Source organism: Crotalus tigris, unplaced genomic scaffold, assembly GCF_016545835.1.
Source record: "Crotalus tigris isolate CLP2741 ecotype Arizona unplaced genomic scaffold, ASM1654583v1 scf7180000017550.10884619, whole genome shotgun sequence".
In the NCBI taxonomy this organism is placed as follows: domain Eukaryota; kingdom Metazoa; phylum Chordata; class Lepidosauria; order Squamata; family Viperidae; genus Crotalus; species Crotalus tigris.
Genome location: NW_024096468.1, coordinates 3,909,289 through 3,923,085, shown reverse-complemented (window position 1 = coordinate 3,923,085; position 13,797 = coordinate 3,909,289). Strand labels below are relative to the sequence as shown.

Genomic DNA, 13,797 nt, shown 5'->3' with positions numbered 1-13,797 from the left:
CTAGTCTCGATGCCCAGCAGAAGTATGGACCAACTCCCTGATGTTGCAGCAGTGGTCAGCCAGTCTGATTGGGAATTCTGTAGGCTGAATTTGCAGGAACTGTCCATCTTTATCATTAAAGGTTTATCAATCAAAATATTCTTATTGAATGTCAACACCACATTCTTGTAACAGGAGATGTGGTGTACACTTAGACTTGAACTAGAGTTCTCATAGTGTTAGAAGTGAACCATACCAATATTTTATTTTCACAAATGTCTTTAAGCAGTACTATATTTATTTCAGTAAAATCAGCTTTGCCCAGTTAGGTATCCTTGAGATATGTTAGAAAATAATGAATTACAACTACAGGAAGACTGTAGTTGACCAAGGGGTAAATCTGGGACTAAACATTATTATACTAATTATAAGAAATGTAAAATCTCTTGTAGCAAAGATAGTAATATTTTCCACATTGGAGCCACAGTGGTTTGCATAAGACTTTCTAGTAATGTGATACCTTTACTGAGGGGAGGGAGCATTTATTTGGGCTTTGGGATTTTTCTGGTGAAGTTTAAGGGTAGGAATCAAAGCATTTTATTGCTTGTGTGACTTGTCAGTCCATTCCTCCTCTTATTATCTTTTTCCTGAAAATTGTACCAATGAATTTCTGCAGCACAGACTCAGCATCTTTGAGGCACAAGTGGGGTACCTGAGAGCTTAGGCAGTCCATTTCTGCTTTATAATACAGGATGTGGAAAATTGAGAATAGCTGTAAATATGAAAACTGAAGAAGAAAAAGACTGAGCATTCAGTAGTTCAGTTTTCTTGTATTTGGCTTATGAGTAGCACATTGTGTTGCAGTTCATCTAAACTGCAATGAATAGCCATGCTGCTTTTTCAACCTAACTCAGCCCTCCCCCTCAGCTTCATTTCTTCTGTCTTCCAGTTTTTTGAGTTCACTAGGAATCTTCTGCCAGTTCTTTATGAGGCAAATTGTTTACTTGGGTATTTTCTTCTTTGGAGTGGTTGGATTGGGAGCACAATGAATTATGTAGAGCTCATGAGCAGAAGGGACTAAGAATGTGGGCAGGAAGCAGCAAGAACTCTGCGGAAGACTAGATGATTGACTAGAAGTCGCTCACAACTCTTGTTTCATTCTTGTCTAGCTGCAAGCTCCCCTTACTTGCTGAGTCATGCCAATGAATTTCAGATAGAACAGATTCCACCTTTTCATCAATCTAAATTGGACCTTCCTTTATGAACTCTGTAGAATTAAAGAATGTGCTAGTGATAAAAATATGCAATGAAGACACACAGGAATGGAAATGTGCAACTTCCCTCAACTTCTCAGAAGAAGGAGTCATTGTGAAATCTCATGTCTCTCTCTCTGACTCAGGACCAATTCACACAGTGCATTAATGGATAGATATAGAAACATTCAACACCTACTGGCTGATTTTATCTATCTAGCAGGTAGAATATATGTTTCCAGGGGAAGATTCAGAGTATAGATGTGTTATTTATTCAGAAGACCACTTTTTAAAATTTCAAACTTGAGGTTAAAAATAGTGTGTAAATTGAAATACTGCAAAACTTCTCAGGATTTATGTGGCTATCTGATTTTCTGAAGACCATGAGCACCAATGAAAGATTACAAATTGAATGTGCTTGGTTCCAGATAAGTGTTTGGGTACAATAAAGCTTGACCAGACTGTAAGGAGAAAAACTGTTCAATTGAAATTACTTCTTCCTCACAGAAATTGCTATCCTACCAACATATTTTACCAGCTCCTTATTCAATAGCTATGCAGTATGTGCTAAAAACCAGCTTCAAATTATTCAAAGGTTAGCAGGAGATGTTTGAAGGTAAGAATTGTCCATGTTCAGAAGCTGTTTTTCCTGAAGGCAAATGTTCTTCAGATCAATAAATTCTTTTTTCAGACAGGCATTTCCATATGTGAACAAAAATAAGTGATGAGAACAAAAATAAATTAAGCAGTGTCTTTATTAGTTTTGAAATCTAAGGTCAGGAAGGTGAGACCTTGCATGCCAATCTGTAACCTTGGCTGAGGGTTTGCAGACAGCTTGCTAAAATCCTTTCTGGCTGAGAGATAAGAGCTGTAAGTCTACTCATTCCAGCTAAAATATTGGCCATGTTTGCAAGAGGCTGGTGGAGACAGACAGCCTTGAGTTCACTTTCAGGCCAATATGTTTTATTTGTTTTCTAAGAATGTCTTAATGAAGTTACCCTCTGTGCTGAGGATAAATAGCTGCCAAGCCTGTGTTCTCACATCACATATTGTTCCAGACCAAAACAATGTTTTTGTACAGCAAATATGAATCAATTATTTATTTGTCATATTTAAATTACCATGCTAATGTAGTATACTAATAATAGATGGAGGTGTCTTTAGTAAGATTTAAACACTGCAATAAAACATGGTTTATTTTGGCAGGAATATGCTACCAGGTTCCTCGGGCTCTTCTCTTCCAGCAAAGGCATAGGAGAAATTTGAGAAATGTTTCTCAAATGTTTTGATTTTTTTATTAGCCAAGCTTGCATTTACCAAGCCAGGATTAAATCTATTATAACATGCATTATGAAAATGACTTGTTATATAAAATGGTTGTATTTATAGCCTATTTTATCTTCAGCAACAAAAGATTCCTTCCTTCCTTCCTTCCTTCCTTCCTTCCTTCCTTCCTTCCTTCCTTCCTTCCTTCCTTCCTTCCGGGCCATGATTGGTTTATAAGAAACATAGTCTTTTTTTTAAAGATAGTCTTAAATAAAATAAACAGGAGGAGCTTTCTGGGCTTCTAGAAATAAACAGTGTGAGAGCCAACCAAACATCTCTTAAAGAGAGATATCACTGGAACACTATTGCACCATTGCTGAGATAAAGCCACTAATTCACAAATATGAATTAGAGAGAAGGGTGAAAAAAAATTCTTAAATATCAGAGTCTCATATAGTGGTTAAGGTATTAGACTGAGACTGGGAAGACTCAGGTTCAAGTCTACTCTCAACCATGGAAACTCTTTGGGTGACTTTAGGACAATCTCACACTCTCAGCCCAGCTTCTCACATTGTTGTTTATGTAGAAAAAAATCAGAAGGGACTGCTTTGAATGCCACTATGAGCTCCTGGAAAAAGATATATGAATCAAATAAATAATCGATAATACATGTGTAAAAAATTAAGACAGAGGTAGGCTTGGGAATGACCCATATCCCTCCTGCTAGACCTGAGATATTTAAGGCTTCAGACTGAAAGACAAAAATATTTTGGAGTGGGCATGCAAGGCACACCTGTCACCATCTCTTGAAAGAAGCTGCACCTTTTCCTAAGTTTGCATTGTAACCACACAGACTCAGGAAGATACCCATCTGGGCCAAGGAGATGCTGTCAGTGTATGGGCCTCCTCTAAAGCATCTTGGCACATCCTGTCTGTCTCCTCAACTCAAATGGGTATTTCTTGGAATCATGCATCTCTTAGGCAAGCCTAGGAAAACTACTTCTTTTTTTTTTTTCAAAAGAAAAAAATAGGTGCAGTATGTCTAAGAAGAGGATCATTTTGTCTTCTGATCTGAAGTGCTACATATCCCTAACCCAGAGTATGGGTGTATACATACATACATACATACATACATACATACATACATATGCAGTGGTACTTCAGTACTCATCATTAATTAGTTCTGGGAAGTGCAATGAGTACCAAAAACGATGAGTACCAAGCAAATATTTTCCATAAGGAATAATATAGTGAGTCAATGAGTTTCAAAGCAGTTGAGTACCAAGGTACCATTCTCTCCCCCCCTCTCTCTTTCTCTTTCTCTGTGGGTGTGGGTGGGTGTGGGTGGGTTGGTGGGTGTGGTGCATGCTTATCAAGTTACTACATTATTCTTTATGGGAAAAATTGTTTGATACTCATCATTTTTGGTACTCATTGGAAAGAGATAGAAAGATAGACAGACAGACAGACAGACAGACAGACAGACAGAGTGATGGGATTCAAATATGTGAACAACCGGTTCTTTGTGTGGATGCTACTTCTGGAAGTCCATTCTGGGCCTGGGTAACAAAAAATTAGCTACCAGTTCTGCCGAAGTGGTGCAAATGGCTGAATCCCACCACTGGATGGATATATAGATAGATAGATAAATAGAGATAGAAATAGAGATATACATAGACACACACACAGACACATATATGGAATATCTTCCACTTTTATCCCCCCCCCCTTAGTATTTTTTCCTGCCATAGAAAATCCAATATAAAAAAGCAGAATAGCTGGCTTTGCATTTTGTACTAAATTATGGTTTACTGAATAAGCCATCATTTGCTGGATACAGAAGCTGAGTGTGGATTTAAAGGATTGGCTCACCAATATGCAGATGGAACTTGCTGTACTTGTCGCTGGCATTAAGGTGAATTGTGACATGTTGAACAGATGTGTAGATGTGATAATGGAAGAGAGCCATAAACAGAGGGTGAGATAAAAGCAGTATGACTTGGCAGTTCATGGATTCTGGAACTGGGCAAGACCTTACCTCTGTATGGACCCCTCTTTTTTCTGTAACCTTGTAAGAGGAGCTATCAACTGAAGCTGAAGTGTAGCTATAACTGATTCACTGCTACAATATCTCCTAGACATACAGTACGTTTCATGGCCCCAATAAGTACGTTCTGGCAACCTCCTGGTGAGATTGTTGCAATGAATCTCATGCAACTGGTACAAAATAGCAAGACTGACAGGCATATAAGTCCATCAACTGCTTGCATGCCAGCAATCGGGCTGCACACACAAGCAAAGCTCCATTCTCTGGATGCAGGCAGTATTCAAAACCACACCCCCTCCAGTTCGCTGAAAAACCTTTCTCCATGGCACCGGTCTCTGGTGCCCAAAAGGTTGGGGACCTGTGCTCTATGCTGCTGGTAGGATCTCAGTGCGGTGCAACTGGGAGAGGTATGATGCCTTCTACCCATGAGCCAAAGTCTTCTCTGATTTGTAGCATACTGACTTTGAAATGCCTTTCCCCAGAGCTTTGTTTTTTCATTCTCTGATGAAGATCAGACCTTTTACTTAGCATTTGGATCTTAACAGGCTAGCTGTGATCTATTGTTGCTTATGAAAATGTGTCCTTTTCTAGTATTGTCACTTATTTCATTCATTGAAACTATGACTTAATTTTATTACTCTTGTATTTTTTTATGTTCTTGATAAATTGTCATTAATCCTGAGATCCTTAGTGTGGGCTATGAATATTTAACAATTGAATAATAGCTGTGTTCTCCCAATACCTTAGCAATAGAGTAGCTATTGATACCTTGTGTGTATCTTACTGAATATACGTGTTTTATTTCTGGTTGCTTTTTGACCAATTGAAACAGGCAGATGTAATCATAAAATATTGGGCTTTGTGGAAGCAAATTGTCAAAAGGGATCCTAGATTCTAAACAGGCTGGTCAGGCCAGGCAAATTGATGGTTTTATTTTTCATTCCAATTCGGAAGTGGCCTCCACCTCTGAAAAAGAATTAAATACACTTTCCAATTAATGTGAACCACATTTTTCTATATATGAAAATGATTATTATAATAACCTGTTTCACAGACAAGATATGCAATAAAACACTTTACTTGCCTACAGAAAAAGCAATTTAATAATTACTGCTTTCTTTCATCTGGGATTCTGAGATTCATCACACTTGTTTCTGGGTGTCAAAATAGCAAAGCAAACGCTCTTATACATCTTTTGTAACTAGGAAGTTCAAAAAGGAATATGGGTATCCAAATCTCAAAATCAGCAAAAAGCACATATTGAGAGTTAATGTGGGGCAGATGGTTTGGAACAATATTGCTACTTTTTTCATTTTGTATATTCACACAAATCTGTAAGGAAGCAGTGGCAATGCACTGTTTAAGAGTAAATCACAAGTGTGACCTTTGCCTAAAAGTAGTTCCTATAAACTATCCACTCATACTGCCTTGCCTATTTTAAATAGATATAAAGTGGACTCTACAAGCAAATGTGGTGCCAAGTCAATTTGTTGCTTGGCACTATAGTTTGTATCTGTTCTCGGACCTTTGAAACCTGGCATTGGCTGATGTAAATTTGTCTATATTGCAGTTTGTTGTCATTCCAGATTTGGGGAGCAGATAAGCTACACACTTAAAAAAACAAACAAACAAACAAAAAACCGCAGGGAAGATTCTGCCAAATGTGTTTAGCTTTTGTACTATGCCAAATACTTGATAGGTTGAGCCAAGCTCTGTACTGTATAAAATATCAAGTCTTCCCCTCAGTGGGAACATTTTGGTTTAGCTGAAACATTTTTCTCTTAGAGGAAGTAAGAGTGAATCCTCCTTACATTGGCAGAAAGAAATGTTGGAGGTGTCCTTGGCTGCTTCCTCAGCCCACATTCCAATCTGGAAATATTTTTGTTTACTTAACCCACAACTACTGTAATTCTGTCAACAGTGGCCAAACAGGTGTGGCGATCATGCTGCAATTATTACAGTAAGATACAAATTCAGTATAAGATGACAGAAACTCTGTAGGAAGCCAATAATGGTCTCATGTTGTGAAAACATTAATTTAATCCCACTACCTCAAATTGGTTTGATTTTAAATTCCAAACTGTGTTGCGTGTATTGCACTATGGAATAATTTATTTAACAATAGCTCAATCAGTAGACAACAATTGCTGGTTCACAGAGTTCATTAATCAGCAGACCATATTATGGAATAACATGATACATGAGCCTAGTGCCAGTCTAGCCTGATCACATAGCTAGTTAGTAGGTCACACTTCACACTAAAGCAAAAGTGCTTTGTTTTAGTATCTTACATAAAGCAGGCCTAGGAATGTAATCAGATTGTTAGGAACTAATTTTCCTCAAATTCAGTGGATCTTTTCTCAATGAATTTTCTTAGGGTGACACTTCAAATACTCATGGATTGTGTTTGTACTGTAGGCTTAATTGAGTTGTGGCAGAGTTAGCATATGGACTTTGTAATTTAACCAGCACTGAGATTAAAAGAGGGTAGCTTTACCACAAATAAATTGGGATTGTAAGGACTGAATTAACTTCATTCTTGATTTCTAAGTATGGCTTTTTCATTGTCTCTTTTGAATGGTATGTTTATGTTGTTTATCTCTGTTTGAGCCATGGTGGTGCAGTGGTTAGAATGCAGTACTGCAGGCTACTTCTGCTGACTGCCGGCTGCCAGCAGTTCAGCAGTTCGAGTCTCTCCGGCTCAAGGTTGACTCAGCCTTCCATCCTTCTGAGGTTAGTAAAATGAAGACCCAGATTGTTCAGGCCAACATACTGAATCTGTAAACCGCTTAGTGAGGGCTGTAAAGCATTGTGGTATAAAAGGATAAGTGCTAATGCTATATGACAGTTGAAGGTTCATTTGTTTTGAGTGCCAGGCTTCCAGGAATTCTCTAGCGTTTTTGGACTTGGCTTGGCCTAGGATACTTATAGTTTCCCAATTAAAACTATGATTAAGTCTGTTCATGTGTTATGAAATTAAGAAGTTTTTCATAAACACCAATTAGCAATCGGAAGACATGATGAATATCATTCAAAAGAGACAATCAAAAAGCCAAAAAGAAAACAAAAATACCAAAATACCACTTCACCAGAAATCAACACCCAGATGAGCAGAGATTAACACCAAGATTAACATCAGACCAACAATCATGAAGCAAATAATACGCCAGTCAAGGAACAACCAGTGCAGACAAACAAGCTAATAGTAAACCACAGCCCAATCAAGGAACCACCAAGACTACTTCCATCAACACTGACAGGGCAAGCCACTAATGTATAAAATGGAGTTCTAATGTGTAAAATGAATTCCACTGCCTATTAGCACTGATATGTTACCTAGTTTTCTGCAAGAAAACAACCAATCTCAGAGAGCACCAAGGACCCCAATCCTGAGCTACAAATATTCTCTTCTATAAATCTTTTAAAGCTATAACAAGATTAGATTTTGTCAGGTTATTGCATTGTGATAAGCTTTAATGTAGTTTGTTAGCCATTGCAGTTTGTTCAAGTAATGATTAAAATAGTAACTTAGCACAATATGCTAAAATGTAACATAGCCTACACCTGCTAGATTTTCTACACAGCTAACAATAACAAAAGCTTTGATAATCCACCGCCCTGAATGTAAGCTTTCCTGCACAATTACAAGCTACCCATATATAAAAAAAAGATATGATGAGGTTTGGGATTGCTTATGTCAACTCTTCAGGAATCCGAACTCTGTATGACAATCACATTTCATATATTTTACTGTACAGTTTGCAGTTCACTGATGTCCAGACTATGCCTGATCCTGATCCTGCCACTGAATTAGCACAAATCAAGTGGTCTATGATAAAAAAAAAAATCCCCACTGTTTCTGACAAAAAATGTATCAAGATTTTTACTCCATAAAATTAAACTCTGGAGATTTCTTTCCAGGTTATCTACTTTAATTTCCATTTCACCATGGAAGACTTGCAGCTTGCAGCAAGAACACATCCAAAAAGTTTTCAGATGAATTAATTTGCCTTTTAGAATAGTGTGATTATGACTGTGATTTCAGACCCATGAAGGAAACAAATTTATTGTTTGTCTGAAAATAAATGTCAAAATAACTTTAACAACATGTGCTTTGAAAACCAACCCTATTTCAAATGATACCAGGGTTTCTCCAGCTGAATAGCTTATAAACAACCATCCAGAATAACAGGAGCAGTGATGATTGACTATTACCAGGCTCCATTTCACATGCTGTGCATAGGGTGCATGATTTTCACCTTACAGAATAGGGAGAGAATATATAGTCAAGAGCCCGTTTGATGCAGTTGCTAAGGCATCAGCTTAGAAACTGGAAACCATGAGTTTTAGCCCTTTGGCATAAAGTTAACTGGGTGACCTTCAGCCAGTCAGCTTTCCTCAGCCTTAGGAAGGAGTCAATGGTAAACCATTTCTGAAAAACCTTGCCCAAAAAAACCTGCAGGGACTTGTTCACACACTCTCCAAAAACTGGGCACGACTGAACAAAAGTAGAAAAAAAAAAACCCAGGGAGAGGTAATATATTGTACCACTTCTGTGTTGGGTAATAATTAGGAAACCTGAGATAAGAAAACTGGATTCAGATTCTGGTCATCCAGGATGCTTATTTGAATAAATCCTCATTTAGACTTAAAACTCAGATTGCACATTTATCTTGTGTGTTTGGGGGGGGGAGGGGGTGCAATGCCTCAGCGGTTAAAGATGTTAAGTTTGTCAGCTAGAAAGCTGACAGCCCAGGTCCAACAACTTACCCAGCGTCGTGCAACTGGGTAAAGTCCTGTTACTTGCCCCAGCTCCTGCCCACTTAGCAGTTCAAAAGTATGCAAATGTGGGTAAATAAATAGGTACCACTTTGGTGGGAAGGTAACAGCGTCCCAGGCACCTTGGCATATAGTCATGCTGGCTACATGACCACAGAAAAAGTCTTCAGATAATGCTGGCTCCTCGGCTAAGAAATGGAGAGGGGCACTGCCCCCTAAAGTTGGAGATGACTGAACAGAGGAAACCTTTACCTTTAGTGTCCCTAGAAATGTATATTTACTACCTTCAACACCTTATTTTAATAAATTACATTAGAGGGAAATGCACGTCTATAGAAAGAGGAATCCTAAGTATGTCTAACTGAACACAAACAGAATTTTTGATGCCAGTGGATAAACAGGAAAATGCCTCCTTCAGACTTTGTCACTCAATCTAGATGGGCTGGAAATTATATGGAAGGACTAGTATGCAGGAACAATTTGATCACTAGAATTAAAATAATTTAGAGATGTCATGAAACTGTGGCTCACGTAAAATAAACATCAGACATTTTTAATTGAATGATGAATTAGATGAAGAAATTGATACAAAATATAAAGTTCTCTTTAAATTTCATGTTCTCACTATTATAGCTGCATGGTTTTAGTAGATGTATATGGCATTCATTTGCCAAAGGGATATCAGTGTCTGATGCTACTGGATCAGTTATCGTACTAGATGATGTGAATTTTCTCACAAATAGAAATTGATGTCATGGAATACAAATATCAGTAATATTTTTTACTGAAACAAACAAAACCTCAAGGGATAAATCTCTCCGCTGTAATTTTGGCACCCAAAATGCAATACAAATACTTGTGCTATAGCATTACACTGAATATATGTAGGAAAGAGGTATATTTCTACATGTATCACAAAGAACCTGCTATTATGAATTGCACTGGCTCTGCTGACTCACTGCCAGGCTTATGTTTGCATAGGATTTTCTTTTAAGTCCCAAGAGAAACATGTGTAAAGGCCTAGCCCACACAGTGCGATCAGCACAGAGGATACAAGCATGTCAGAGGAAACTGTTCAACACTTCATATAAATTTGACTATTATTGCCCCTTCTAGATAATATACTATATTCCAAAACCGAGTGATGAAATATTGCACTTCTGGATTGACATAAATGATTCATAGCTAGGATAAATATTTTCAAAACTGGATATGAAGACCTTAATTACAAGTGGACTTTAAGAAATTCTACCTTGCCTTTGAAAATGTATGTTTACCAGCAACTGTAACTTATGAAATTGAGCATTTTCAACAACACTGCAAACTCTAGTTTTATTTGCTGTCCAAAGCATAGTATAAAGTAGAGCTGGTTAAAATGTCCACAAAACACATACACAGACGTATAGTATATACATTCTATACCTGAAGGTAGATCTAGAGATTAATACATTTCCAAATAAATACTCCAGATTTGTTGGTGCTGGTAGACATACTGTAGTATGAAGTGGATGTAGTAGGAACAGCAGAATACATTTTTACCAATGCAGCATTCTGGGAATAGGAATGTGGAATCAATTCAGAATTGCCCCGTGCACCCAGAGTTTAGATGAGGGGTAGGCAACCTTGGCTCTTTTATGACCCGTGGACTTCAACTCCCAGAATGAGCTATGCTGGCTCAGGAATTCTGGGAGTTGAAGTCCATGAGTCATAAAAGAGCCAAGGTTGCCTACCCCTGGTTTAGACCCTTCCCTACCACTAGCTTGGATCAAAAACCTTTTCTTTGATTAATTCCAGTGAGATATTGTAGATGGAGAGAGGTGTAGTCAAAAATGAGGAGTTCAGTAGCACCTTTTCCATCTAACATATTTTGTTAGAAAACATAAGCTTTTGTGAGCCAAACCTGATACCATCAGACGAGTCTTATGCCTTTTAATAAAATGTATTAGTTAAAAAGGTGCTACAAGACTTCTTTTGTTTTTTGACTTTCAATTAGATGGAAAGTCTGGCAAATCAATGTCTATCACTCCCTGTGCACAATCTTCCTACCAGGTATGATATATCAGGAACTTACTGTTTCCAGAAACTAGAAAGGTTTAGATGATGATGACAATATACTAAATGGTGTGTTTTTATCATATGTGGATTGTATCTTAATCATGCAGAGGTATGTTACATATAGTCCTCAGTTTACAAACCATTCATTTAATGATAGTTCAAAGTTACAGGGGCCTTAGAAAAAATGATTTACTATGTGTACTTACGACAATTGCACCATTCCTGCATTCACATGTGCTTGACAACTGGCTTGCATTTATGAGCAGTTGCAGCATCCTGCAATCACATGATACAATTTGTGACTATTTTTGCCAATTTCTGAGGGGGAAAAAACACCCATTGGAGGAGATAGATTCACTTAATAACCTCATGATTCACTTGATGACTGTGTAATTTCCTTAACAATCTCTCTACAAATTGTCATAAAATTGGATCCAATTTGATTTAGAACTGTAACTTGCAAAATAAATTCCAGCCCCAATTATGGTCATAAGTCAAAGACTACCTGGATTCAGAATATCACGTTGCAGTAACTTTTGCTTTAAAAATTCTGTTACATCCTTTTGAATAAATTTTGGGGTTAATTAATAGAACATTCATGACAAAAAGACATTAGTGCCTCCCAATTCCTTTCTCTGGATCTCAGGCAGTTATATCCTCCACAAAGTCATAAAATCAGGGCTACTTGAGTAACAATATTTTCTGAATTAATTTAATACATTGATTATGTGGCATCAAATTAGAGTCAACTCTTAGCAGCCATATAGATAGATTTTCTCCATGATGCTTTCTCCGTAACCGGTCTTTCAGGTCTTCCAATACTGTACTCATCACCATTGTAACTTAGTCCACCCTCTTCCTATGCTGCCTTTTCATAGTTTAAAGTGTCAGAGGTAATATCATTGCTTGCGCTGTTCTGATCTTTGTATGGCATCTAAATATGTTTTCTTTCATGGCTGCTCTACCAAGTGCTGGTCTGTAGTATATTTCTTGAACTGCTTGTTCTTTTACAATTAATGGTTGATCCTAAAAGGCAGAAGTTATCAACCACTTCAATATCTTTATTGTGAATTCTAAAGATGATTGTTTACCTGTCGTCATTAGCGTGGTTGTCTTAATTTTAATTTTAGCCCCACTGTTTCATGGTGCTCCTTGACTTTTCTTACCATAGCTTACAGATCTTTTGCATGTTTGGCTATCATGGTAGTATCATCAGTTTAGCTCAGGTTATTAATGTTTCTTCCTCCAGTTTTAAAATTATGCTTACCTTTCAACCCAACTTTTTAAAAGATATGTTTAACATAAATGTTAAATAAATAAGAGGAGAATATGCAGCCTTGGCTCACTCAATTTAGCACGTGCCATTTTCTTAATAATTAAGGAAGCAATTCAGTGGTCCAAGGCTAACATCCATGAACAGAAAAAAATGCATCTGATTTTCCTCTCTAAGGCTGGTGAACACAGATGGGTTCTTGAATCCTCTTCCCCATATCTCTTGGTTCACCTGATGGGAAAAGTCAGAAAAGGGAATGGGATATGATTTGAATGGATGGAGGATGAAAGTTTATGTTCCAAGTCTTCTATGATACTTCTGATGAGAAGGATTGCTCCTTCCCACATTTCCACCCTGCAGTTTATTACAAATAGGATGATGGACTTCCTTGGGTGCTGCTGTTAGTACAATCCGGTAGAACAAACGTATTAATTATTCTATCGCATGTTATTAGTTGTGTAAAAAGGCATCTGTTTGACACTGTTGATTGTTTAAGCTCATAGTAAAGTAATCCAATTACTGTTTATCAAATATGTAATTACAGCTGCAGCACTTATTTGGGAGTGACGTTCATTAAATACAGTAAGACTTGCTTCAGACATTATCACCATGAAAAGAGTTTCACAATAAAGCTCCAATCCTCTACATATAGCAGAAAAGCACAGTGAACAACAGGGCTTATTTCTCAAAAGACATGTTGTAGGGTTGCAGCGAGTTGACATGATCAACCTTTTCCTTAAAAAAACCGCTCACATTTTTTAAAGTATACCGCTGAACTAGATTGAAGGTATTTTGCATATCCTCAAAGTTGAAAACTGTTTTTGAAATTAAAAACTAAATTAAAAATGTGTTAAAAAACTTAATCTTATTCATACATGAGATATCTTTCACTTGCTTGTTCCCCACCTCCTGAATCCTCAATCAATTGATTTAAAATCAGTGAATGAAAATCTTCTCCTTTGTACTTCTCCCACACCTTATTTATACAGTCTCTAGAATCACTTTCTGACATATTTTGAAATTCTTCAAATATGTTAAAATATATTACTTAATGTTAGATTTCTGCCCTTTGCCTGAGCATTTAATCAGCTTTCATCATATGGTTTCTATGAATAAGATAGAAATACAGGTTTGTATTTGACGGA

General features: G+C 37.2%; 1 protein-coding gene across 2 annotated transcripts in view; it reads left to right on the top strand.

Moving 5' to 3' along the window:
- Positions 1–13,797, top strand: part of PLEKHA6 (pleckstrin homology domain containing A6) — a 182,034-nt gene that overhangs the window by 35,520 nt on the left and 132,717 nt on the right. The gene's annotated exons all lie outside the window — the stretch shown is intronic.